The sequence below is a fragment of the Pipistrellus hanaki genome, assembly GCF_964339955.1.
Source record: "Pipistrellus hanaki genome assembly, chromosome: 3".
In the NCBI taxonomy this organism is placed as follows: Eukaryota; Metazoa; Chordata; class Mammalia; order Chiroptera; family Vespertilionidae; genus Pipistrellus; species Pipistrellus hanaki.
The window spans coordinates 124,695,731-124,721,709 of record NC_140505.1 but is presented as its reverse complement, the minus strand read 5'-3'; the positions used below and the strand labels follow the sequence as shown (position 1 = coordinate 124,721,709).

The 25,979-nt window shown below is 41.0% G+C and overlaps 1 protein-coding gene across 1 annotated transcript in view; it reads right to left on the bottom strand.

The window, feature by feature from the left end:
• The window catches only part of NAP1L1 (nucleosome assembly protein 1 like 1), a 458,483-nt gene that overhangs the window by 331,077 nt on the left and 101,427 nt on the right, over window positions 1–25,979 (bottom strand). The window lies entirely within an intron of this gene.

The window sequence follows — 25,979 nt, the reverse complement described above, 5'->3', positions numbered from 1 at the left end:
GTGTATATTAAAATTTTATTTTCTTCTGTTAATTTGTCTCTATAATTTTATTATTATTAATCCAGCTAGAAGAACTTAGAAGGTGGGAGGAAAAAGTATATATGCATATATATTAGCTCCCACGGAAACAAGCTCATACAATAGTTCCTTTATGCTTACCCCAATTTTTAAACAAAGGCCAAGTCATATTTATTAAATAGATTGGGAGCAGAAGTGATGAATACTCTTCTAAAACAAACACAACCTACCTGCTATTTTCCATTATTACCCATTAAGAAAAAATTTCCTGGCAGTCCATTTATGCACATCCCTAAGCAAGAATGTAAGTACTTAACTATAGAATGTGTATTCTACAAAAGTAAATACTCCTATGTCTATAAAGATTATTAGTACTTTTATCCTGATATTAAATATTAAAACATTAAGATAGACATTTGGAGCTCATTTGTCATTCGTTTTATTCCCAGCTTCCAGGTAGATTCATATAACCAGTACAAATGTATTTCCTTTTTGGCTATCAGGTGCTTATTTCTATTCAGGGATCCTACGTGTCTGAATGAAAGAGACAGATAGAATTGCCACAGTCCTCAGTCTGTGTATCTGTTTGCATTTAAAGTGACAGTTTCTCATGCCTGTTTTTCTTTATAATTAAAATTATTTTATGTCATTCTACATCTCCAAAATTTCAAAGATGCAACTGTATGACACATAAAAAATAACTGAATTCAAGTGACTCATTATTCAAGGACAAGGGGTCAAATTTATTCAGGCAATGAACAAGCAATTCTGACTGAATTCAACTGCTTAAGATTTAGTTTACTTCTTTTTCTAAAGAGCTGAGTTGTTCTTGTTTTCTCTCTCCAAATATGTGTAGATTCAACTTTTAATGAAAAGCCAGTAAAAACTAGGTATATATACAAAACCTTTTCACTGTCAATCCGTATTGCACTACAGTAAACACTGATTTTTTCATTTAGATAAAATTCTTGGATTGCTGTGAAGAAATCTCTTTCACTCCCACTTCCTTTAAGAACAAGGACAGATTTTGTGCACTGATTTTCATCAGAAAATAGTTTTGTTGGTGGTTTAAAATGCTTTTGAAGAATATAGGTGGGATTATACATAAGGCCTCCACAAAATAAATGTTGATAAAATCATGATTCTATTCAACATTAATCAAAGAGAAGAAAACTTATGAGAAATTTTACTCAGCAAACAGATTACATTCCACTGTCAAAAACTAATTTTTAAATAGTTACAAGATGACTCAAACAAATATTTTTTTAAAATGAACACATATCAATTGATATTCAATTCATTGATGGGGGAGATAGCAGAATGGTAAAGTTGGCCACAAGGGCATATAGAGACCTGGGTATTTATAGAAATTGGTAAAAGAAAATGTACAAATAAAATTGCTAGGTTAAATATACAACTGGTTAATGTTCCACAGGGCAGTGAATCATAATCTTTGGGTTTATCTTTTCTACCATACATAAATCTACAAATCAACTGGTATCTTCACAGAGTCCAAGCTTTGTCAAACAAAGTTTGGGTAAATTTATAATCCTTGGTGGCCTTTTTTAATAGCTCCCAATGTGACATGGTGTCCTCTTTTTTCCTTATTTCCAACTTTGAGATTATTTTTCTTTTGAGACCTCTGAAGTTGTGCCTAAAACAAAAATGACATTCTAATATTACACTTCAGAAAAATCATTATTGAAAAGTAATCCCCAAATACGAGAACATGAAATTTCTAGAAATTAACTTAACTTCATTTCTTTTTACCTCTGATTTGAAACTGATTCTCTATCTCACTAGGCCAGGGGTCCTCAAACTTTTTAAAGTGGGGGCCAGATCACAGTCCCTCAGAGAGCTGGAGGGCCGGACTATATGAACTACTAATTCCTACTGTAACACCTCGGCTGCGCTCACTGCCCAAAAAACCTGGCGGGCCGGATCAGACTCCTCTGCAGGCCACATGTGGCCCGCGGGCCGTAGTTTGAAGACCCCTGCACTAGGCTCTGTGTTCGCCTTCCGTTGGTTTCTCCCTATTCTAGCAGAGATCTGAAGTTTACTGGCAAAACCATCTGGTTCCCCTCTGCACACTGGCACAAATTACAAAAACTGCCTTCCTATTTTTGTTTTTAAAATTTTATTGATTTCAGAGAGGAAAGGAGAGGGAGAATCATTGATCAGATGCCTACTGCACACTCCACACTGAGGACAGAGCCCACAACCCACATGTGCTCTGATCGGAAATCGAACTGTAACCTCCTGGGTCATAGGTCAATGCTCGACCACTGAGCCACACCGGCTGGGCAACTGCCTTCCTATTTTTAGAAGAAAACTGTTACCGTTGCAAGTTTTTTTTTTTTTTTTTTTTTTTTTTTAATATATTTTATTGATTTTTTACAGAGAGGAAGAGAGAGGAATAGAGAGTTGGAAACATCGATGAGAGAGAATCATCGATCAGCTGCCTCTTGCACACCCCCTACTGGGGATGTGCTCGCAACCAAGGTACATGCCCTTGACCGGAATCGAACCCGGGACCTTTCAGTCCGCAGACCGACGCTCTACCACTGAGCCAAACCGGTTTCGGCACCGTTGCAAGTTTTAATGACAATAATAGGAAGAAAGTGAAGAGAAGGCCAGACATTATAAGCACAGTTATCTGAGCAGCTTTACCAGGAAGCTGCAGTTTCACACTCTCCAAAGAACCACCGATCCATTCCCTGCAGCTCACTGGAGGAAGGAATCAAATAAGGGGGAAGATGGGCCCATTCGCAATGAAGTCTGGGTGCCCAAGAGGTAGGGAAGGTGCTTGTCTGTCAAACGAACCTGGGGAACCATGGATTGGCTACAGGGGTGGAGTCGCTGCAAGCTCCCAAAGTCCTGAAGGATTCATTGGTTAAGCTCCTGGTTAAAATCTTAGACAAAGACACTCTCTCTCTTGTTCCTCTTATTTTGCTCCTGTTGGCACTCACTTGCTCTGTGACCCATGCTAGCCTGTCATGTGGCCCTAGAAGCTGCATAGCTCATGGCCATAGATTGCAGCTGGAAACTCAAACTAAGCTAGCCAGATGCTGGACTGGACTGTGCTTGGATATGAAGCAGTGGCTTTGGCTTTGATGGGGGAAAAAGAGACATTTTGGGGGGCTAGCAATCTGAATCTAGTCATTACCCCTTAGTTGTCTGGTCTTGCAAGACCTGTTTACTTCCATTTTAGAGAGGCCATAAACCTTCCCAGACAAAGTTATCAGTGCTGGCATCAGGCCAGGCCTTTGGTTGAAGTCTCAAAGCTCGAGCACATAATGTGGGCTCTTTAAGAACTTGCAAAGGAGACAGGAAAACCCCATATTTGGGAGACAAATGACTGAAAAAGATATAAAAAGGGACAACTTCCTCCATGTGGCTGCTCAGAATTTTAAAGATCCCCCCCCCCCCCCCCCGGGCCCGCACATAATAAAGTGTAACTTCATTTCTCTAAGCGTTGCTTGGTTTTTCTCCTGTCTTCTGTAACAGCTTTAATTCTAGCTCTTCTGAAATGGAACTTTTTCCCTGATGGGACAAACAGAGATGGAGGGAAACTCCTTTAATGTGACATCATCCATAACATTTCCCAAGATACCTTATCCCCCCAAGGGAATCCTTGTTCCATGGGATCCCAAGAGCTCACAAGTAGCAGGTGGGGGCACAGAGGGCACAGATAACAATACCACACTCTGCCACAGGATAGCCAACAACTTTTACCTGAGAGAAAAATGCTTTTTTTAAGACCTCACTTTCTTGTCCTCTCCATGCATTAATGACCAGTCTACTACCTTTCTTAGTAATCACTCTCATGTTTTCACAAAGCAAACATATTCTCCAAACAAAATGATCATGTACCTTTTTTTTTCTTGGTCTTATTTTACAATTCTCAATTTTCTTTGGAGTCATGTTTAAATTTTCCTGAATTTGAAAAGTTAAATGCTTTCCTAAAACTCCAACAAGCATTGAACCCAGGACCAAGCTCTCTCACAAATACTGAAAGAAATGAGAATACATTTCTTTTGCCTGTTTTCTCCTCCTCTTAAATTAGATGACTAGGCTTAAGTGGTAAACAGGTTAAACATAGGTAAACAATTCAAAGACTCAGAAAGAACGTAAATAAAAAAAAAACAAGCAATTGCAAACAAGTACAAATTGCTTTGGGCTGGAGATTTGTCATTCGTTGAATGTGCTGGAATTTTTGGTGTTTTAATACTGCTCCTGCCCTGCTGGAGGGACCCCTGGCACCAAGCTGGGCAGGACTGCCCTGAGCCTGCAGAGCACACTCTCTGGACTTCCTCACTAATGAGTCCCACGAAAACCCAACTGAAAGGCCTAGAATGTAAATGTCTCATTAGCCTGGGCCTGGGCTGGCTGCCCAGCTCTGATTGGCTCCCAGTGACTTCTTCTAGGCTTAAGGCCAGGTCTTATTTTTATGTTAGGTCTTGAAGAAATGTATTCAGTTCCTCCAAGCCCCATGGTACTGTGAAAACTTTCCATTCATCAGCGGTTGCCTCCAAAAGGGGTTTGAGCAGAAGAGTAGCCAGAGGAAAGAGAGACAAAATGCCACAATGACACTTAATGAGGAATAGAGCCCTGCTCCTTTAGGTCAGACCAATACAACAGTCAATCTCCAGAGCTAAATTCCCACCGTAGCCTGAAATTATTAGCCAGCCCAGCCCCGGAAGGAAAGCCTCCAGTGTAGGAGATTATAAAGAGGTAGAGAGCAGTGGACAGAAACCTTCATTTGCTGACCTCTAACCACATTCCTGCACCTGTGCTGTAGCTTATTTATTCTTCACATCAACCCCATGAAGGACAGTGAACAAGAACCCGATAGCCAGTGTCATCAATCTTCACCTTCATGTAAAATAATAATAATAATAATAATAATAATAATAATAATAGTATTTTTAATTGATTTTTAGATATCTCTAGCCTGATAGGTTGAACACCAAGAGCCTTGGTCACATCAATGGCCCTCACCCCCAGGGGAGGTCTGACTAGATTAGCTGAGGTGACAGCAGGAAGGAACCAACTGTCCTGGAGGAAAGAGAGTACACATCAAGAAAACCCAACGCCATAATCCATTTTGAAGAAAAAAAATAACTATGTTTTTTAACACATGCTAACAAAATTGTAACATGTGAGCCTAACAAGCCAAAGATATTGGAAGAACTTGATGGGAACAATGGATTAAAAGCCTTCTTTACTGATCTCCATTCCCAACAGATACTTCAACATTCATTCATTCATTCATTCATTCATTCTTCCAACAGATATTTATTGAGAGGCTGCTATACACTAGATATCATTCTAGGACCCTGACCACAGTGAACAAGACAATGATTTTAAAAAGGATCTTTTAACCCAGCTGGTGTGGCTCTGGCTGAATGTCGACATATGAACAAGAAGATAACAGTTGGATTCCTAGTTAGGGTACATGCCCAGGTTGTGGCTCAATCCCCAGTGTGGGGCATGCAGGAGGCAGCCCATCAATGATTCATCATTGATGTTTCTATATCTGCTTCCCTCTCCCTTCTGTGAAATCAATAAAACTATATTGGGGGGGGGGGGGGGAAAGCATTCTTTACTTTTATTAAAGTAATATAAGCTTATTAGAGAAAAATTACAAAATGGAGATAAACTGAAATAATAATCTGAGCCCTCCCATTAATATATATATATAGTTAACTTTATGGGCATATTCTCCTTTTCAATCTACTTTCAATGTGTATAAATTTAGATGCAGATGCTCTTTTCCCAAAATAATATTATACATAACACCGTGTCATAACTCTTTCTCACTTGCTATATTGTTAGCCATACATAGTTCCCTATGTTGCAGTCTAATTAAAGGCTAATTTCCTCGGTTCAAAAATAGGAGTAGGAACATTTTTTTTAAGAAATTCTAGATTCAATAGATATGAGGAAAACAAAAGGGAAGAATAAATGGATCCCCAAGCCATCTACCCCTGGGGTGCCAGCCAAGAGGTGATGAAGGCATTACAGGGTTCTGGGGACCTAAGTGTCCACGACCCACTGTAGGGTCTTAGTTTTGCACAGGAAAGAATTCAAAAACAAGCCATCATAGACTTGAAAGTGAAAGTGAGTTTATTAGCAAAACAGTGAGGCAGAAAATGGGTCACTCCACAGAGTAGCCCCCATTTCACAGAATTTGTTTCTTTCATTGAGGTTCATTTAATTGGGGTAAGCTATTCAATAATGGGAAGGGATATTTAGATTCTCCCCATGAGAAGGGCAGAGATTTCTCAGAGGAAGTCTGTGGACCATTTTGTGTCTATATATGAACTTTACATTTCTGATCATGGCAGCTCCGGTGTGTCCTTTAGCATGCTAATGTATTACAGTGAGTGCTGAGGAGGCTAGTGATTGCCATTAGGTGAAATTAGTTTCCACATTGGATTGAGCTGATCTCTGCCAGTATTTTCTTCTTGTCACCCCACTCCCCACCCCCCAGTTTTAAGCCACAAATCCAATGGGAATGCTCTTACTATCTTCCTGACAATTCCTATAGCTTTTATTGATTGCAACTATCTCTTGCCACACCTTACCTCAGAAAGAGTAAGTGCTAAACTCCTACAGCTCCCAGCTGGCACAGGGAGGCTGGTGAGCTGCATTTGTACAGCCGCCAGTACTACAGGCCCTGGTTCATAGCACTGGGTTCACCTGGCCCTTGCAGGGGAGGAACAGCAGTTTCATCAGTGGGTGTAACATCCACACAGTCTGGAATGCTTGGCCTTGCATCAGGTTACCTGGGAGGGAAGTCAAGCTTAACTGGGTGTGGTCAGGGCTCATGAAGAACTGCTGGGCAGGTATTGGCTACTTGGCTCCTGCATAAGTAACCTACAATTTCATTCACATTATGTATTACTGAAAGCCAATCATATCCTTGTTATTCAGCTTAACACATATCTAAATAAAATCTGCTGCACTTGGGCAACATTGCAAAGCTTTAGGCCTAAGTCTTTAAATAATTTGAGAGAAGTCTGGTGCCCAAAGAAAGCAAGCCTCCTTTCAAGGTGGGATTTGCTTATGGGTACTGGGCCCCCACAAAGGTGACTGATCCCAGAAACCAACCAACAGCATCATTCTTAATGATTAACTCTTATACCATTGTACCAAAGATTATTTTATCAATTGTCTTTTTTTTTTAATCTTGAAATTTTTTTATTGTAACATTCCTGCAGTGAGCATCTGGTAGCTAATGTTTGTTCATTTGTTCTATTATGGCCTCAGGAAAAATTCTTTCAACTAGAATTGTCAATTCTACATTTTTATGACTTTTGCACTCAAATCACCACATTGCTTACTCAGAGAAGTTGTATCAATCTTTGTTCTCCCTAGTCTTGAATAGGCATTTACTTTCATATAACTTTCTCTACATGGGCATTACCATTAAATTTGATATGTGAGAAAAATAATTTCAATGCTTTCCCTTGTATTCCTTTATTACTAATAAGGCTGAAGATATTTTTATATGTTTTCTTACTATCCACTTCTTTTGTGAATTAGTTATTCATATGCCTTCTTTTTCTAAAAATATATTTTTATTGACTTCAGAAAGAAAGGAAGAGGGAGAGAGAGAAACATCAGTGATGATGTTTCTGCATACCCCCTACTGGGGATTGAGCCACAACCCGGGGAATGTACCATGACCAGGAATCAAACCATGATCTCCTGGTTCACAGATCAATATTCAACCACTGAGCTACACCAACCCAGCTAGCCATATGCTTTATAAGTGTTCTTTATACAGTAACGATAATAACCCTTTGCATGTATTTACTTTGCAAAGAATGAGCTGTTTAAATTTACATACCACATATACTTAATGATTTTTGTCCTCTTTGCTCTGAAGTTATTCAAATGATGTTTCCCCTCCATAACTGCATTTATGACTTTCCTAATCATATGTCAAAAAAACCATATTATTTTGAAAGAGCTTAGTATATATTATCCATGATATGGAGTAGTCACAGGGTTATAACAAGCAGTCCTTTTCAATTTGTATGTTTTATCTTGTGTTTTCCTCTTTTTCTTCTACAGTTGAAATATTTTACATTGTGGCATAGTGTACTTCTGTGAGTATATGTGTAACTATACATATTTAAGTATGTAAGTTAACATATAAGTATACATGTAAAATAAAAACAAAAGTTTTATAAAACAATGCTACCCTTTATACCTGCTTATATACTCCATTTCCCCCCTCTTTTCTTAGGCTAGTTTAAACCCAACTAAATCAATTTATGAACCATTTATAAGATCCAACCACCAACTGGAGAAACATCCTGATAATTAAAAGTGCTCCAGCTCTAGGTAGAGATGTAAGCATGCTTCCCCTAGAAGACTCAGCCTTGTGTTTTTGAAGTCCAATTAATTATCAGTAAGAATGGTTATTTTCATAGCATCCTTGAATGCTTACCATATGCTTATTAAGTGTTTTACATGAAAACCCTCACAACTTTTTAATAAGATAGGGGTTATTACTGTCCCCATTTGACAGATGAGGAAACAGGCAGAGATTAAATGCCTGCTCAAGTTCCCATGGCTACTGCACAATAGAACCATATTTTGAATTAAGTAGCCAAATTCTAGAATCCTGTTTTCTATCCTATTCTTAAAAATAAAAAATAGTCTATAGTTTTTATTGTAATACTAGAGGCCCAGTGCACGGATTTGTGCACCAGTGGGGTCCCTCATCCTGGCTTGCGGGGATCAGGCCAAAACCAGCTCTCCAACATCCCCTAAGGGGTCCCAGATTGTGAGAGGGTACAGACCAGGCCCAGGGACCCCACCAGTGCACGATCAGGGCAGGGGAGGGACCGCAGGAGGGCTCCAAGGCGTTTCCAGCCTGTCTTGCTCAGTCCCAATCAGCCGGACCCCCGCTGCAAGCTAACCTACCAGTCAGAGCATCTGCCCCCTGGTGGTCAGTGCATGTCATGGCGACTAGTCGAACAGTTGAAAGGTCGGACATTTAGCATATTAGGCTCTTATTATATAGGTACATGAGGGTGGAGGGAAAGGGGGCTGAGTTTGTGAATAGAACAGCAACAAAGACTACTTTCTGCAAGATTTGTTCTTGACAATGCTCATTGAGGCATCAATCCCTTCTTTCTGCCTTAGTCTTAGCAGAGTCCAGAGTCTTAAGAGAGAGCCTCCCAGAATTTAGGTTTTTCTAAGTCAGCTCCAACCCTCTTTTCCTTTCCTCCGATACTTCACTACCTGTGTTTCAGTTGATGTATCAGCTTGTTCTGCTGAAGGAGGAAGATAGTTTGATTAGGTGGTGAAAAGGGGCACCATCAAAACAGCAGAAAGAGCTCATCAGGCAAGTCTTTAAAAACCACCACAGGGATTCAGGCCAGCATTTAATAACATCATGGCCAGGAAGTCCTTTTTCAGATCGAATCTACATCCATGTTGCTGCAACTTATAAATACACTTGGGCTTCCCACCCAGCCCCAGAGCGCTGTGTGCCTTAGGAAAATTTACAACAGTAATTGAGTGCATACCAAGCTTACAGGCAAGTTCATTAATTTGCATACAATCATTGTGATCCTCAGATAAAAGGTGATGTGTATGTACAAAGCCTTATTCTCTCCCCTCCCATCCCCCACAAATTAGTCCCATAATTAAACTCCTGCTAGTAATTGCAAATACTTCATTACTAAATAACTCCTATTCAGGAAAGAAAAATGCAGCTCATTTACTTATTTTATTGTTGCACAGATAAGTATAAGGGATCTTTATCTAAAGGCACAGGGCATGAGCTCTTGCTGAGATGAATTAGGAACAATACTTTCAAAGCCTCTGCAACAAGGAAACTGCGCTTCAGCTGCCCAGGTGTTGCGAGAAGGTGGGAGGACTGGGTTTAGTGGTTGCATATTAACTCTCTGACCTCCGCTAGATAGCCAGGTGACAGCTGCAGGGAGGTTTCTTTGAAGTGTGACATTCTTTCGGCATTTCAAAGGGCCTAGGCCCCTGAGGCAGGTATGTTAGCAGGCCACACCTGGTACCTGGCAGCCCCACCAGAGCAGCTGGCCGACAGGAAGCTGCTAAGAGCCAGCCCGGGACCTCTCTAATGAAGTGCATCAACTGATAACGGCACCAAAGCGGACAGCACGGGATTGGGACAGCGGCACGGAGATGAACGCAGCTTCCAGCCTGGTCCTTTTCTGAGAAAACAATGTCTCCTCTGCACAGGTCAGATCTAAACAGCTCACAAAGCAGCAAGTACGGAATTTTGGTTGGAAAATGCCCTTTGTGGACATCAACCCTCATTCCCACAGGTGAGAAGTCTGAGCAGGGAAGTTTAGTTAAAAGTGAAATGTGAGCAGACTGCAAAGGCAGTACGTGCTGCAGGGAAAGATGAGCGTGAAACCACAATGTTATGAAGCCACTCAGCTGGCCGATGGGAACACAGGGAGGGCAGCACTAGAAAAGGCAAATAACCCTGCCTCAACCCACCTTGGTTAAAAAGCACTTCGCACATACATTGTGCTCCGGGCTTACCAAGTCCCTACTATTGTCACCAAGGTGAGAACACAATACTCCTCAAAGAACTCCCATTCTGGTGAAGATTGTCAGTTGCAGACCTTATCAGGCATTTGGCTTCTAAAAAGTGACATTCCCCGTTTGGATCAGCCTTTCCATTTGCTCACTGTGAGGCGCTGGGCAAATGGCCTGGCCTCTGCTATCTCAGTTTCACCATCAAAGGGAATACATGTGCAATGACTAGGACAGTGCCCGGCACTTAGCAACAGCTCAACAAATATTAGTTAATATTTTTAGTGCCTAAGGTGGGATGTGGCTCCACAAAAACAACCGTCCCACGCAGCTGATGGATCACATTGATTGACATCGTGCCTTATCTGTCGGCATAACTCGCTCATTTCTGGGGGAAGAGGGAGCCCACACCCACGCGTGTGGTCCAGTGGAGAATGCTGTGAATTGAGGAAGTGAGCAGAGTCCCCAGTTTCATTTTCCTACTATCCTGTTTCCCCGAAAATAAGACAGTGTCTTATATTAATTTTTGCTCCCAACGATGCGCTAGGTCTTATTTTTAGAGGATGTCTTATTTTCGGGAAACATGGTACATCCGGCCTGGGAGCCAGTGCCACAGACCCCGCCCTTGTGAGGCCCAACAGGGAGTTGGGAAGGTGTTTGTACGAATCCCAGCCCACGGCATGCAGAGTGCTTAGCTCATGGGCTTGCCGTGAGGATCAAGTGAGATCATGAATGTGACGCTTTTAGCAGAGCTCTGGCACATATTAAGGACTCAGTGTTCACTGCTCTTTTTGAATTAAATGCAGCCATTGTCCCTGGAACAGCCACTGATTCTTTCCCATCGACATACCCATTCGCATCTCAGAGCTGGCCCATCCACGTCAGGAAAGATCTCGGCAGAGGGAAGAAGACAAAGGCGCTGGGTGAGGGGCTTGTTTAGCGTTTAATCCTCACGTGGGAAGAGCACTGGTTTGGAATTCAGGAAGACCTGAGTTTGAATCCTGACCTCACAGCATACTAACCAATTATTTAGCCTCTCTAAGTCTCAGTTTTCCCACCTACAAAATAGAGAGGGGGGATGTAAAAGTTTGACATACCACATGTAAAACACCTAGCCCCGTGCCTGGGGTGCCTTGGCTAATACAACACAGTCATGGCATCAGTGTTCTCTATTGGCTCTCCCTTTGTGCATATTACATATTCCTTTTTAGCAAGTGCTGTGTATGTTTTAAATGCCATGAAAACTGGCTGTAAAAGAAGAATAAAATCACATGAAAAATAAAATCACAATAAAAGTTCATATCCAAGCTGGGAAACCCATTGTGCCAGCATATCAGCCATGCTTCCCAGAGGTAGGCCACAGGGAAGGCCAGCTTCAGCCAGGTGGAAAAATAGCAGGAATCTGATTAACACACACCCTTCCCTTTTCCCCACTATCTCCCCCTTGGCTTTCTTCATCTTCAGTACCTCCCAGGCCTCTAACACACACAGACACACACACATACTCACACACACACACACATACACACATACACACACACACATACGCGCACACACACACACACACACATACACACACATACGCGCACACACACATACACACACACACACACACACACACCCCTCTATATTCTGTTATCGGTGGGAATGGAGTTCTTGTGATGTCCTAAGGAAAACAATTTCCCAGGACTCAGAGGGAAGGATGAGTAATATTTATTTGTTTGGGTGGAAATAAACCCCTGGGTTTCCAATGTCTCATTTCCACCCATCTCCCCATGGAAGAAGTCCAATCTGTCTTCAGCAGGGCCAGAATGAAGTCCCTGCCCTTCATTTCTGCTCCCTGCGTGTGGAGTCCACACAGCCATGGGCCATGCGGCTGCTAAGGCTACATGGCTGTGGAGAAAGAATGTGCCACACAGGTGAGTGCAAGAGCAAAGAGTTAGCTTCTTTGTCAGGCTTGGGAGGAATTAGAAGCTTTTTCAAAATGACCAATTAAATTCCCAAACTTCATGGGCTCCTGATGGGATCCAGCCACTAGTCAATCTATTGTTCCCCAGGCTGGACCAGGCAAGCACCACCCCTGCGGCACCTTGACTTCTACTGCTCATGTGCCTATAACCCCTTCCTCCCCCGCTCCTTCCCCCCGCCCCCAACCCCCCAATAATCCAGAGCCCGATGGAGAAGGCAGGGTGTAGATTCCCTCCAAGGAGCAGTACTGTGCAAAGCAGTAGTTTCCCGGTTAAGCGGTACCCATGCTTGCAATGTCTGACTTCCCTCTGCACACTTTCCTTTATTCATATTAACTACCTAATTACAATGACGACCCTTGGATCTAGCCCCCCTCTTCTTTACACAAAAATAATTATGTATTTATTTGTAGCGTACATGGCATGTGGGACAGAAATGGCCTGGGTTTTGAGGCCAGACATATATGTGACCTTGGAAAGGCCAATCGCCTATTCAAACTGATCCAATGTTTCTCAGGCCCATCCCCAGCTACTTCTACCTTCTTTGCTGAAACCAAAGCCCATATAGTCTCTCATCCAAACCTCTTCAAATACCCCCTGTTCAGACTCCACTCTAGCACGCTTCTCCTGTGGAGCCTCTCGATGGCTTCCACAAGAATCTATTTGGATATTTTTCTCCCTCCCCCCCATGAAAAACAAGTCTATTCCGTGAGTCTGGGAGCTGTTAATGTTAATATTGCTGCGACCACTAAAATGATAATTTATCTTTAGTTGAGCATTTTGCTAAGGGCTATAAATATATTAGATTGTTTTATTTCTTCCAACTGTAAAATATTAGTTTTCCAATTTTGCAAATAAGAAAACTGAGACTGGAACATTTGGGTAGCCTGCCCACGGTCACAAAGCTAAAATATAGCAGCTCTGGGATTTCAAGCAGGTTAGCTCATTCATTCACATATCCATCTATTTAGTCTCAACGTTCAGCAGAGAGTTAGTGAGTATATATTCTGTGCCAGGAACAGAGAAAGGTATTGGGGCATCAACAAGCAAGTGGATGCCATTTCTGCCCTACAGACCTGTCTGAACTCTGACACCAAATCATACTGCTTAACCTTTAGATGCATTGCCTCCCAAATTACAGTTGTCCTGGCATAGTATCGTGTACCCTAAGCTGGAAAAGGACTGGTAATGTGACTTACCTGGAAATTATAGCCTAATATACTGAATCATCACCCTTCAGAAGTAAAAGGAGGAACTTCTACATGGTCTTGAAAAATCAGACTATATTCTGAAGCGCCATTCTAAAAGGCTGAGGGGTTATATTTCAGTCCTGCCCCGTTTGGATATGGCACACACGGTGGAGGTCTATAGTGTCTTCTGCACACAGTTGACTACACTCCCTACTCTTTCTTATTTAAAATTATTTTTTAATTGATTGATTGATTGATTGATTTTAGAGAGAAAGGAAGGGTGCAAGAGAGAAATATCAATTTGTTGTTCCACCCATCCATGCTTTCATCGGGTTGACTCTTGTATGTGCCTCCACCAGGTATTGAACTCCCAACCTTTGCAGTTGGGATGATGCTCCAACCAACTGAGGTACCTGGCCAAGGCTACCACACTCCCTTGTCTAGCACAGGGTTCCATCCTGCCTGAGAATGCATTTCTAACAGATGCTTCAGTTCACTTTCTTGTCAGGCCAGCTTTGTCTCACTTCTAGGATTGGTTTTGTAAGTGTATCTCTCAAACACAGCCACCTCAGACAGGTAGGCTCCTAATTTGCATTTCATGTGATTTTAGAAACACTGAGAAGCTCACTCCACAAATCTCCTTCCCCAGGGCCTATGCACTGTGCATTGCCAGGACCACAGAGACTATAATATGACAGGTGCCCCACAAAGCACTCTTAATCCTTTCTATGCCCCAAATGCCCCCCAGTGCATCAACCTTCCCTTTCACATTTGGTGAGAACATTGTGAATGTTATTACTCTTTCTAAAAGGTCATATTCACACTGAGTTGATCTTTTTCTGGTGACATTTGGGAGGGAGTGGTAGGGAAGTGGGGGTGGAGTTCCTTGCAGCAGCCAGGCTTGAAGGAGAATTTGGAACATAGGAAAAAAAGTACTGAAGACACCAGGGACAGCCGTTTTCCGCATATACCAAATGACTCCTTATACCAAATCTGGACCTCATTTTCAACTCACAAGTCCGTCAAACCAAGGGTAGAATGAGTTGAAATATAAGACTCTGCTTTCTTTCCCTACACTTTACTCATACCGTGTCCCCAGAAATAAAACCTATATAATTTCCATACTACCAAACCATCATATATATTTCTAGTTTTCTGAAGATTTATTGTAATGTGCTGACATGCATATCACTTTGAGAAGACAACTCAAGTTCCAGAAAAGAGGCGTTCTGTGTAAATGCCCTTAAGAAATATAGCCTGTCTTCCATTACTGAGATGGGTTTCACTTAATATTCATTAAAGTATTATATGACTTGCTTTCAGCTCATAAATCTTGAAAACAGATTCTGCTTCCCCTCCTCATGTACTATTTTCACTGGCAAAGTCATTTTTTTATTCCCCTTGACACATTATGGTTTGTATTTAATATGAGACAGAGATAGTTTTACCAGTGGGGGTTTCTGGTTTGATTTTACAGGAAACTATAGAACAAAAATTTTCAAAGATTTATAATAGGTGTGCAGTTTTCTCCTCATAGTGAAATAGTACATTGAATGAAAAGGGAATGACAAAAGTAACACAATAAAATGCCCAACCTAGCAGCATAGAAGACATGAGACTCGGCTGATTGGCAGTGTCAGAGCAGCTGCCATATTTTAAAGGGTAGGTATACAGCTCTGCAGATGCATTTTGCCTATTTGTCCCCTTTAAAGAAATTACCAATGTTAAGAATGTAAACTTTAGACAGAATTTCCAAATTCACAAAATGAAGAGAGTGTATGACAGAATTTGTGTGTGTTTGCGTGCGCACACGTATGTGTGCAAGTATGGTGGGGTGATGATAGCAAGGGAATTCTTAACGGATTATTTTGAAGATGCGTACTTTTTTTTTTTCCCCCTCACATGGCAGGTGTGGACCAATAATACTCAATGTGGCCTAAAAACCAACCAAGTCAAGTTTCTATCAAGCCAGAGAGGTGAAATGGCCAAGAATTTGAGCATAAAGAATACTATACTACTGTTAGAGCCAGACTTGACTTGACATGTGAGCAGTGCCCTAGATGGAACTTAATTTTCAGAAAGCTCTTCAAGGGAAATAATTAAAAGAAGGAGGAGGAGAATGATGGTGATGATGATGATGATAGCTAAGATTTATCAGCTGCTTAAAATGAATCAGACACTGTTCTAAGTACTTTACTTATAGCAATATTTTAATCCTGGTAACAACCCTACCTCCGGGTACAATTATTATCACCATTATAAAGATGGGGAAGTTAAGTGATTAACTCAAGGTCACATAATTAGCATGGAATGAGCCAGGATGAAATAGCTAAAGAGAGAAAAGTGTTTGAATGGGCTCATAACCAGGTACCACGATGAACATTATCTACCATCTTGTTTAATGTTCTCTGAGGTCAGGTGGCAGAAAACACAGGCAATTTGGTAATAAGAGAATCTCAAAAAGTTTTTATAATAGAAATGTTCAACTATTCCAAAATGTTCAGTTACTCTGCCCACACTAACCACTAATTACAGAAAGTGCCTAATCAACTTCTCTCTGTTCCTGTTACTATTCTCAGTGCTCTAAATGTATTATTCATGTAAGCCTCGCATGAACCCAGTGAGGTGGCTACCATTATGATCCCATTTATAGAGTGGAAAGTGAGGAAAGGACAGGCCAAAGAACTTCCCATGTTTAGACAGCTGGTATGTGGTTTTCCCAGGATTCTAATCTAGGCCCTTCTGGCTTCAGAGCTCAGGGAAAGAACACACTCGTTTTGTTCTCAACTTCAGTCACCTACCTGGAAAATATGTGTTGATAATCAGTAATGGGTGTCCAGTAATGTTTGCTGACCTGAGTTAAAATTATTATCAGACATGACTGTGGATATTCAAAGACTCTCTTGTTTCCTGATTAGACATACCTTTTCATCCCTTTTGGAGCTGCCATGTCTCACCCTAAGAAATAATTCTAAGGAGAAAAAGTCTATGCTCTTACTCTTTGTTCTCTTTCTGTTAAAAGCCTACTTGCTATTTCAGAGTCCAGTGTTTCCTTCTCAGGGAGATGTCCCTGATCACTGTGATGGACAGGCTTAATTTTCCCCTCCTGTGTGCTCTACAATCAGAGTTCTTCAGACTTTCGTGTGTACTCAGACCACCTGGGGATCGTTATAAGACAGGCTGACTCAGTAGGGCTTGTAAGAGGCCTGAGAGCCTATATTTTTAACATCCTACTGATGCCATGTTTTGGCCATGGACTATATTGGGAAGGGCAAAGCCCTACATCAGTTCATTGGGTACGAGGGACGATTGAGGGCCCCATGCATGTTGCTAGAGCGTGATTTGTCCGTGGGCAGCGGCTCTTTGTCTTTATGACTAGTAGAAAACATTCTAATCTAATTCTTTTTCAGGCACTCTCAAAGCCAAAGGAGCCTATTGGCTCCTCACCACAATCCTATGGAGTCAGAAGAACCAGTCTCATTATCCTGATGAGGAAAGCTCAGGCTTGGGGAACTTGAGCAACTTCCCCAGTTACCAAGTTATCCCAAGCTCTTGGCCGTGGTCAGGTTTCTAGGTTTGATCGGTTCCTGCCTTGTGAGCCTGCCGTCATGCCTAGCAGCATGGCCCCTGGGACGTGGGCATGGGTGCACATGTTAGCCCTGTACCTCCCAATACACACTCCCTTTCTTCAGCACCACTATTCTTAGGAAGCCCGCTGGCCACTCAGGACCCCCGTTTCAACCCCAAATCATGGTAGAAATAAAGATGGGGCTTCACCTCTAAGAACTGAATGCCTTGTTTTTTTCTCTTCCTTTAACAAACCTTGGCTGGTATATTCCCCTGAAAAGCTGCCACAAGGCCATAATACCCTTCCAGGGAACCTAACTTGTATTTTGGCAAGAGTCCTGTACAAACATTTTATCTCACTCAAAGGAAAAACTCAAAGGCATGGGGGCGGGGGGGGGGTTCGATTCCGGTCAGGGGCATGTACATTGGTTGCGGGCACATCCCCGGTAGGGGGTGTGCAAGAGGCAGCTGGTCGATGTTTCTCTCTCATCGATGTTTCTAGCTCTCTATCTCTCTCCCTTCCTCTCTGTAAAAAATCAATAAAATATACATTTTAATTAAAAAAAAAAAAAAAAAAAAAAAAAAGCTCTCCATCTGTCATGTTGTCCTCCCAGACCACAGCCCCACTCTCAGAGGAGAAGAGGCCCATTATTCGAAGGGAGTTTACATTTAATTTCTAAAAATAGAGCTATCACACCTGAGTAAATTATGTCAAAGTCCTACTGTGCGAATACAGTGGTCATTTTTTTTTTTTTGTTCCAATAGCAATGTTTTCCTTTTGCCCTTACTTGTTCAATAACCCAGTGAAAACCATGGATAGATCCCTTACCCAACTAGGCCAGGAGTTACATGAAGACAGGATTGTTCCATAATCATCTTTATATCTCTAGGGATTAATATGGTGTTTGGTACAAAAGTTAGTGAGGAGGAAGAAGACTTGGGCTCCAAGCCCTTTTGAAACTTCTTTACCACACCTCTTTGGCAACCAGTACCCCAAGTGTGGGTAAATCTAGGGCTGCCGGGAATTCTACTTGCCAGGCCCTGAAGCAATCTGAGAGCTGAGCTCTGCCAAATATGAGAGGAGACATATTAAAACAGGCCAGCCCTAACCGGTTTGGCTCAGTGGATAGAGTGTCGGCCTGTGGACTCAAGGGTCCCAAGTTTGATTCTGATCAAAGGCACTTACCTTGGTTGCAGGCACATCCCCAGTGGGGGGTGTGCAGGAGGCAGCTGATCAATGTTTTTCTCATCGATGTTTCTAATTCTCTATCCCTCTCCCTTCCTCTCTGTAAAAAAATCAATAATATGTTTTGTTTTTGTTTTTTTAAAAAGACCTGATTTTTACCACATTGGAATAATTACATTGGAATTTTGATTGAAATATTTTTATGTAGCCCAAAATGAATGTGTACACATCATTAAATTCTTATGATTTGACCATACTTTACAACAGTGACATGTACAACCTTAGTTTTGAGTTTTTACTTACCAACAATGGAACAAACTTTGGTTTTATAATTTGCATATAGGGTATAGCATTTGGGTGGAATAATTTATGTTTCCTATTTAAAACAAATGGAGATGATTTGGGAATTAAATTCAGAAAGAATGATTTCATCTTTAGTTCTAGTCAGTCTTTAAATCCATTTATTACTGTATATTTAAAAGAATAGGATATGAAAACACAATATTTTGCACTAATAATTTTTATCTCAAATAGCATTGGTATTTCAATCTAAATTTTCATCAACTGCAAGTCTCTATTAGGCAGCCAGCTCTGGTAAAGACCCTGGGCTTTGGAGTCCAATAGACCTGGGTTCAAATCCTGGCCCTATCACTTCCTCCATGTTTGACTGTACGCATGGGTTTCTCAACATAGATTTTGGGTCAGGCCAACTTGAAAAATTCTAATTTAGTAAATCTGAGATAGATCCTAGAAATCTACAGTTTAATACCTAATTTTCAATTTTGAAATAATTTTAGACTTATCAAAATGTTGCAAAAATATTACATATAGCCGAAACCAGTTTGGCTCAGTGGTGAAGCGTCGGTCTGCGGACTGAAAGGTCCCAGGTTCCATTCCGGTCAAGGGCATGTACATTGGTTGCAGGCACATCCCCGGTGGGGGGTGTGCAGAAGGCGGCTGGTCGATGTTTCTCTCTCATCAACGTTTCTGGCTCTCTTTCTCTCTCCCTTCCTCTCTGTAAAAAATCAATAAAATATATTTTTAAAAAATCTGAATTAGTAATAAGGTGGAATAAGTGATACAAAAAGGGAAGATAAATTCTAAAAAATAAATAAATAAATAAATAAATATATAAAAATATTACATATATCCTTTACCCAGCTTCCCCTAATGTTAACTTCTTACATAACTATAATACAATTGTCAAAATTAAAAAATTATCATTAAGCCCTGGCCAGGTGGCTCAATTGTTTGGAGTATTTTCCCATACATTAAAAGGCTGCTGATTCAATTCCTCATCAGGGCACATACCCAGTGTGTGGGTTTGATCCCCAGTCAGGATACACGCAAGTGTGTGTACACATTGATGTTTCACTCTCACATCAATGTTTTTCTCTTCTCTCTCTCTCTCTCTCTCTCTCTCTCTCTCTCTCTCTCTCTCTCTCTTTCTCTCTCTCTCTCTCTCCCTCCCTCTCCACCTATCCCTCTCACTGTAAAATAAATAAAAGCACATCCTTGGATGAGGATTAATAATAATAAACATTGATACAATGCTATACTTATTTAAAGTGATGCCTATTCCATTTTCATCAGTTTTCCCACTAAAAAAAAATGATTTTTTTTATTCCAGGATCTCACATTACATTGAGTTGTCATGTCCCTCAGATTCTTCTGAACTGTGACAATACCTCAGTCTTTCCTTGATTTGCATGGCCTCGTCACTTTTGAAGAGTAGTGGTAGGTAATTTGTAGAATGTTGCTTAATTTCTATTTGCCTGATGTTTTCTTATGATGAGACTGATGTTATACATTTTTAGCAAGAATACCACAGAAGTGATGTTCCCTTACTGATCATATCAGGGTACAAGACATCATTATATCTTGTAACTGACAATTGAAGTGATGTCTGCTATGTTACTATTGATACTATTAATATTAATATTTTTCCTTTTCCAATTAAATATCTTGAGGGAGCTACTTTGAGACTGCAAATATTGTGTTTGTCCTTCACACACTGATACCTGAAACTATTATTACTATGATATTCTAATGGTGATTTTCTATTTCCCTCATCCCCTCTACATTTATTAATTCGAATTTTTTATTTAATCCTCACCTGAGAACCTAGTTAGAAAGAGGAAGGAGAGTTGGGAGAGAGAGAGAAACATCAATGAGAGAGAAACACATCAATCGGTTGCCTTTTGTATGTGCTCCAACCAGGGATCAAACCCACAACCCAGGTATGTGCACTGATGGGGAATCCAGCTGGCAACCTTTCAGTGCACAGGACCACACTCAACCTACTGAGCCACTCCGGCTGGGCATTGGAATCTCTTTTAAGGAAGAATTGTTCCTTCCCCTCAGTGTATTTATTCATTTATTTAATGATATCAGTATGGACTCATGAATATTTATTTTATTCTGAGTTTTAATCCAGTGCTATCATTATTTAGTTTGATGTTGAAGATCATTTAATTTTTAAAGCTGGTAAGGGAATCATTAACTGGACCTCTCTGTTTCCTCACCTGTAAAATGAAGCTCATAATAAGATTACTTTGCAAGGTTGTTTTGAGGGTTCATAATGTTATAGATATAAAGCCCTCAGTTCATTGCTTAGCATACAGTGGACTCTAAATATATACCAGCCATACTGTCTCTACAGCCATTACACAATACATATGTCAGATACAGTAGAGTTTGTTCAGTTGTGAAGCAGATGTCAGGAAGACAAATCAGGGAGGAATTTCATTTTGGAGTCAGAACAGAACCAGCTGCTACTAACCAGCCACTGAGGTTGGGCAAATCATTCCCCACCTGGAACTTGATGCCGCATGGATAAACATTGGAGGTCCTGTCTAATTCTAACACTTTGTGGTATTAATCTATCTCACATATACGGAAATATTTGGTCAGTAGCACAAAGTCATGAAATAAATCAATAATGTTCCTACAATGACTTAGAGAAGGGACTAATTCACAAAAACATGATCCAAAAATTTGCAGCCAGTATAAAAACAACATGGAAAATGACATATGTGTGCCGAAACCGGTTTGGCTCAGTAGATAGAGCGTTGGCCTGTGGACTGAAAGGTCCCGGGTTCGATTCCGGTCAAGGGCATGTACATTGTTGCGGGCATATCCCCAGTAGGGGATGTGCAAGAGGCAGCTGATCGATGATTCTCTCTCATTGATGTTTCTAACTCTACCCCTCTCTCTTCATCTCTGTGAAAAAATCAATAAAAATATTTTTTTAAAAAAAAAAAAAAGAAAGAAAGAAAAGAAAGAAAGAAAATGACATATGTGTCTATTTTTGTCAAATGTCCCATCTCCTAGTAAAATCCTTGTTACTTTCCAGCATCTGACTGTTATATATGGCATTCTCCCCTCCCCCCCGAATATATATTTATTGATTTCAGATAGGAAAGGAGAGGGAAAGAGAGATAGAAACATTGATGATGAGAGAGAATAATTGATTGGCTGCCTCTTGTATGCCTCCCACTGGGGACTGAGCCTGCAACCTGGGCATGTGCTCTGACCAGGAATCAAACTGTGACCTCCTGGTTCTTAGGTTGATGCTCAACCACTAAGCAACACCGGCTGAGTTGACTTTTTTTTTTTTTTTTTTTAATAATTCCTATGGATGCCAAATACAAATAACTTTTTTGCATAACACTTGCAATTACATAATTATGTTTTTAAAGTTCATTGAAAGATGAACAGCACAGATGAAATCTATTGTGCTATTCAATGGCATATCATCAGGCTCTAAGATACCGCCTGGCACTTAGTATAAGCCAAAAAATAAATGTTTGTTGATTAAATGAATGAATCAAAAATGAACAGATTCAAGATACATATTACGAAAGAGGAAAAAGCCTTTCATAAAAGGGTAACAGCAGTGTGTCACGTCAGAGGCATTGTAGAGCAGAGCGCATGTCAGGAAGAGGATGAAAAATTCTTCCTCATTGCCGCAGGTTAAAAGGTCCCAGGCACATGTCAAAGTTGGAGCTGCCACAGTTGCTCTCTCTCCCACTTCCTCCTCTGAAAAAAAATGCCCTTTAACACTGGGCCCTGGACCTCATGTGGTAAATGAAAGCCAATGGCCCAAGGTCCTGGCACCAGCGACAGGCTCTGGGCTTCGTTCAGGTTCCACATTTAGTGTGACTCAGATGTGACTCCCTCCCAAAGCTAAGGACATGGATTTGGACAATACAGAAGCACTTCTGAAAATAACTTTAACATGCCCCATTAATACCACCTCCAGACATACTGCCAGATTAAATCCCTGACTTGTCGCTTTTCACAGCACCTGTTCCTCAACTGACCAAACTGCTTCATACTAGCATTTCCCCTGCTCTCCTCTCACAGGGAAACACTGGCTACTGGATCTACACTGGGGAACTTCCTTGTAGGCAAGCCATCAAGTCCTGGTGGTGTTTCAGTGACCAATTACTGGATAAGGCCCAGAATAAACGAGCATTTCTTTTCTTTCTTTAAAAAAAAAAAAAAATATATATATATATATATATATATATATATATATATATATATATATATATTTGATTTATTTTTTTTTACATAGAGTTAGAAACATCAATCAGTTGCCTCCTACACACCCCCCACTGGGGATGTACCAGCAACCAAGGCACATGCCTTTGACTGGAATCAAACTTGAGTCCACAGGCTGATGCTCTATCCACTGAACCAAACTGGTTAGGGCTGGATGAGCATTTCACCAAATTGCACTCTATGGTGAGTCACAGTATAGCACAATGGATGTGTACAGAGTAGTCCCACTCCACGCTGTCTTTGCCACCTTCTACCTAGGCTTTCTCACTTAACTAGAAAAGTATAATGCCTACTATAGCTATAGGCACCAGGTCACAGAGGAGGTCAGACCTGTGACATCAGGAAGCATGGAAAGTGGCCTTGAATCAAATGTAAGTTTTAAAGACTGATCGTCCTCTCTCCAGCCCAGCTGCTTCTACCCAACGCCCTTCATCCTATAGTTTCCCAAGCCAAGAGCCAACGTTCTTAATGAAGAAAACTGTTGGGGACCTTGAATCCATTACAACCAATAAACCCAAGACATTTTCATTATGTCTGATAGAAATGGAAGTGCTTTAAAAAATGGCTTTCAAGGGCACTTTAAGATCACCAAGCAAATGAGATGAGAGGCAAATTGATGAAGAAGGAAAACTTGGTATTGGAGTCAGACCTTTGAATTCCAATATTATGTGATCCTGAATAGAGATACTTAACCTCTCTGCCGCTCAGTGGTCTTCATTATAAAACGGGGACAATACATAACCATCCCATAGTGCTGTCAGTATTTAAGAAGGTAATAAACTCAAAAGCACCTGGCACATCATAGGCGTGCAATAAGTAACAGTTTTCCTTCTCTGGTTCACAAACCTGCCTGAGCCAATCAAGGAAGTAAAGGAAGACAGGAAAGTAAATATGGTTAAGAAGCCGGTTTTAAACCTCATTTACACTTTATCTATTTTTTTTTTTCTAGCTCAGCGGAGAATGTGTTAGACCAAAGAAGGTCAAAGAATCCTTAGGAGAAGTTGTAATAATTAGTGTGATGAAATATTCCAAATGGCACACATATTCTCCCAGTAGGAAGCCAAGGGGTCCTTTTCATGCCCAAACTTGCAGATTTTAGAACTTGCCAGGCTACTTTCCAGGGAAATTAAAAAGAGGGGCTGTCTAAGGAGAGAAGCAGTTATCCCTATTTCCCATCACAAAGTTATTTAACTCTATATGCAGCTCAGGAAACCCAAAACACAGCAGAGAGACCGCTGAAACTTTCATGCTTATTTCACCTTTGATCTGTCATTATTTTAAACATGTGCCCGAGCAGAAGTATTGTTAGTTCACACACGGTAAACAGAGTTAAGCAGTCCTGTGGGATGTTGGGGTGGGGGAGAGAACTGTACACACAAACAACGGCAGCCCAATGTCATCCCGTGGTCATTACTTCATACAAATGAGTTAGTGCCACCGGCAGAAGATGGAAGTGATGTTGCTTCAGAAAATAATAACCTGGCATAAATAGGTGGTCAGAAAAGCAAGGAAGTGATTACCACAAAAGTCAGGGTAGTGGTTACTTCCAGAAGGGAGGGAGAGGATATGGCCTCCAAGGTAAACAAAGGAGGGTTTCTGGGCTGGCAATGCTCCATCGCTTGATGGAGGGGTGTTCACTTTGTAATTACTCATCATACTATGCATTTAGGTTTTATGTCTGTATATTCTAATTCATCACTCAAAAGGGTTAAGAAACGCAAGGACAAATGTCCCTCCCTTCCTTGAGTAGAAAACACTTTACTGCAGAGCTAGCTCAAGGTATTTGAACGTCTTTCTGAGCTGCCTGACATCCATGCTCCTCCCATAGATTGTCTTCTGGGGAAAAATGAGGAGGGTGGCTTATTGAGGAGCCGGGAGTTGACTCCTGTCAGCTTCCAGGACAGAAGCTATACCAGAGATCGCCGAAATCTGGAGGATGTTTGGGTCATATTTTTAAGAGTCCATTTACTCTAGAGCAGTGGTTCCCCACCTTTTTTTGGCCATGCCCCAACTAAGCATCTCTAAAATCCAGATGGCCCCCCCATGCCGTACAATTCTTACTACTCTTTTTAAACTCCTATTCACGTGGAGGAAGCCTAAAAGGCCATTAACTTGATCTAAACAACCTTCCAAAGAACATGGCATCCATGAAAGAGAAAAATAAAGGAACGAAAAGACAGTTGAAGTACTGAGGAAGAAATTACTAAGAAATTGTTTAAAATAATAATAATAGGAAGTGATATGGAAAAATAGCAAATAAAGTTTTAAAACACATAATAGAGAACTGAAATACATAAATATGTCACAATATATATTTATATACTGCATATGAGACCCCTAGAACCATAAGAAATGCAAAAAAAAAAAAAAAAAAAAATCACTGTTAATAACTCATTCTCGAATTGCCCCCCTTAAAAATCAAATTTCCTCCCTGTTGGGCATATAGAACCATTGCTCTACAGTCAAAGTTCAGTGGGTTTCCACAAGATACCAGACAGTTCTCCAAGCATTAGGCAACTTTCACAAATCAGAGTGATCGGACACAAACAAAGTAGATGCAAATGAGCTTATGAAGTCATCAGGAAAAAAAACCTTTTTAAATGTAAGGAGATATTAAGAACTCAGTTCTTCCAATTCGGGGCATAGCGGAGCCTTGGGGCCTCTATGTGAAGAAAATCCCTCCTGTGTTTAGCATCTGGGTGACTCACCCACAAAACCATCTAAGGCCTGCGTGCAGCAAAAAGGAAATGAATCATGGAAGTTTCTGACCTTTGCCCTTGTCATTGCTGTACAGGGAAACCACCCACAGACAGTCTACAGAGCTGGAGACAGTGCAGCCAGACAAGGCACACACAAAAATGATGTGAATCCATTGGCAGAGGAGAGGAGAGGCAGGTCAGGAGAATGCAGCTCAGGGGTTAAGAATACAGGATCAGC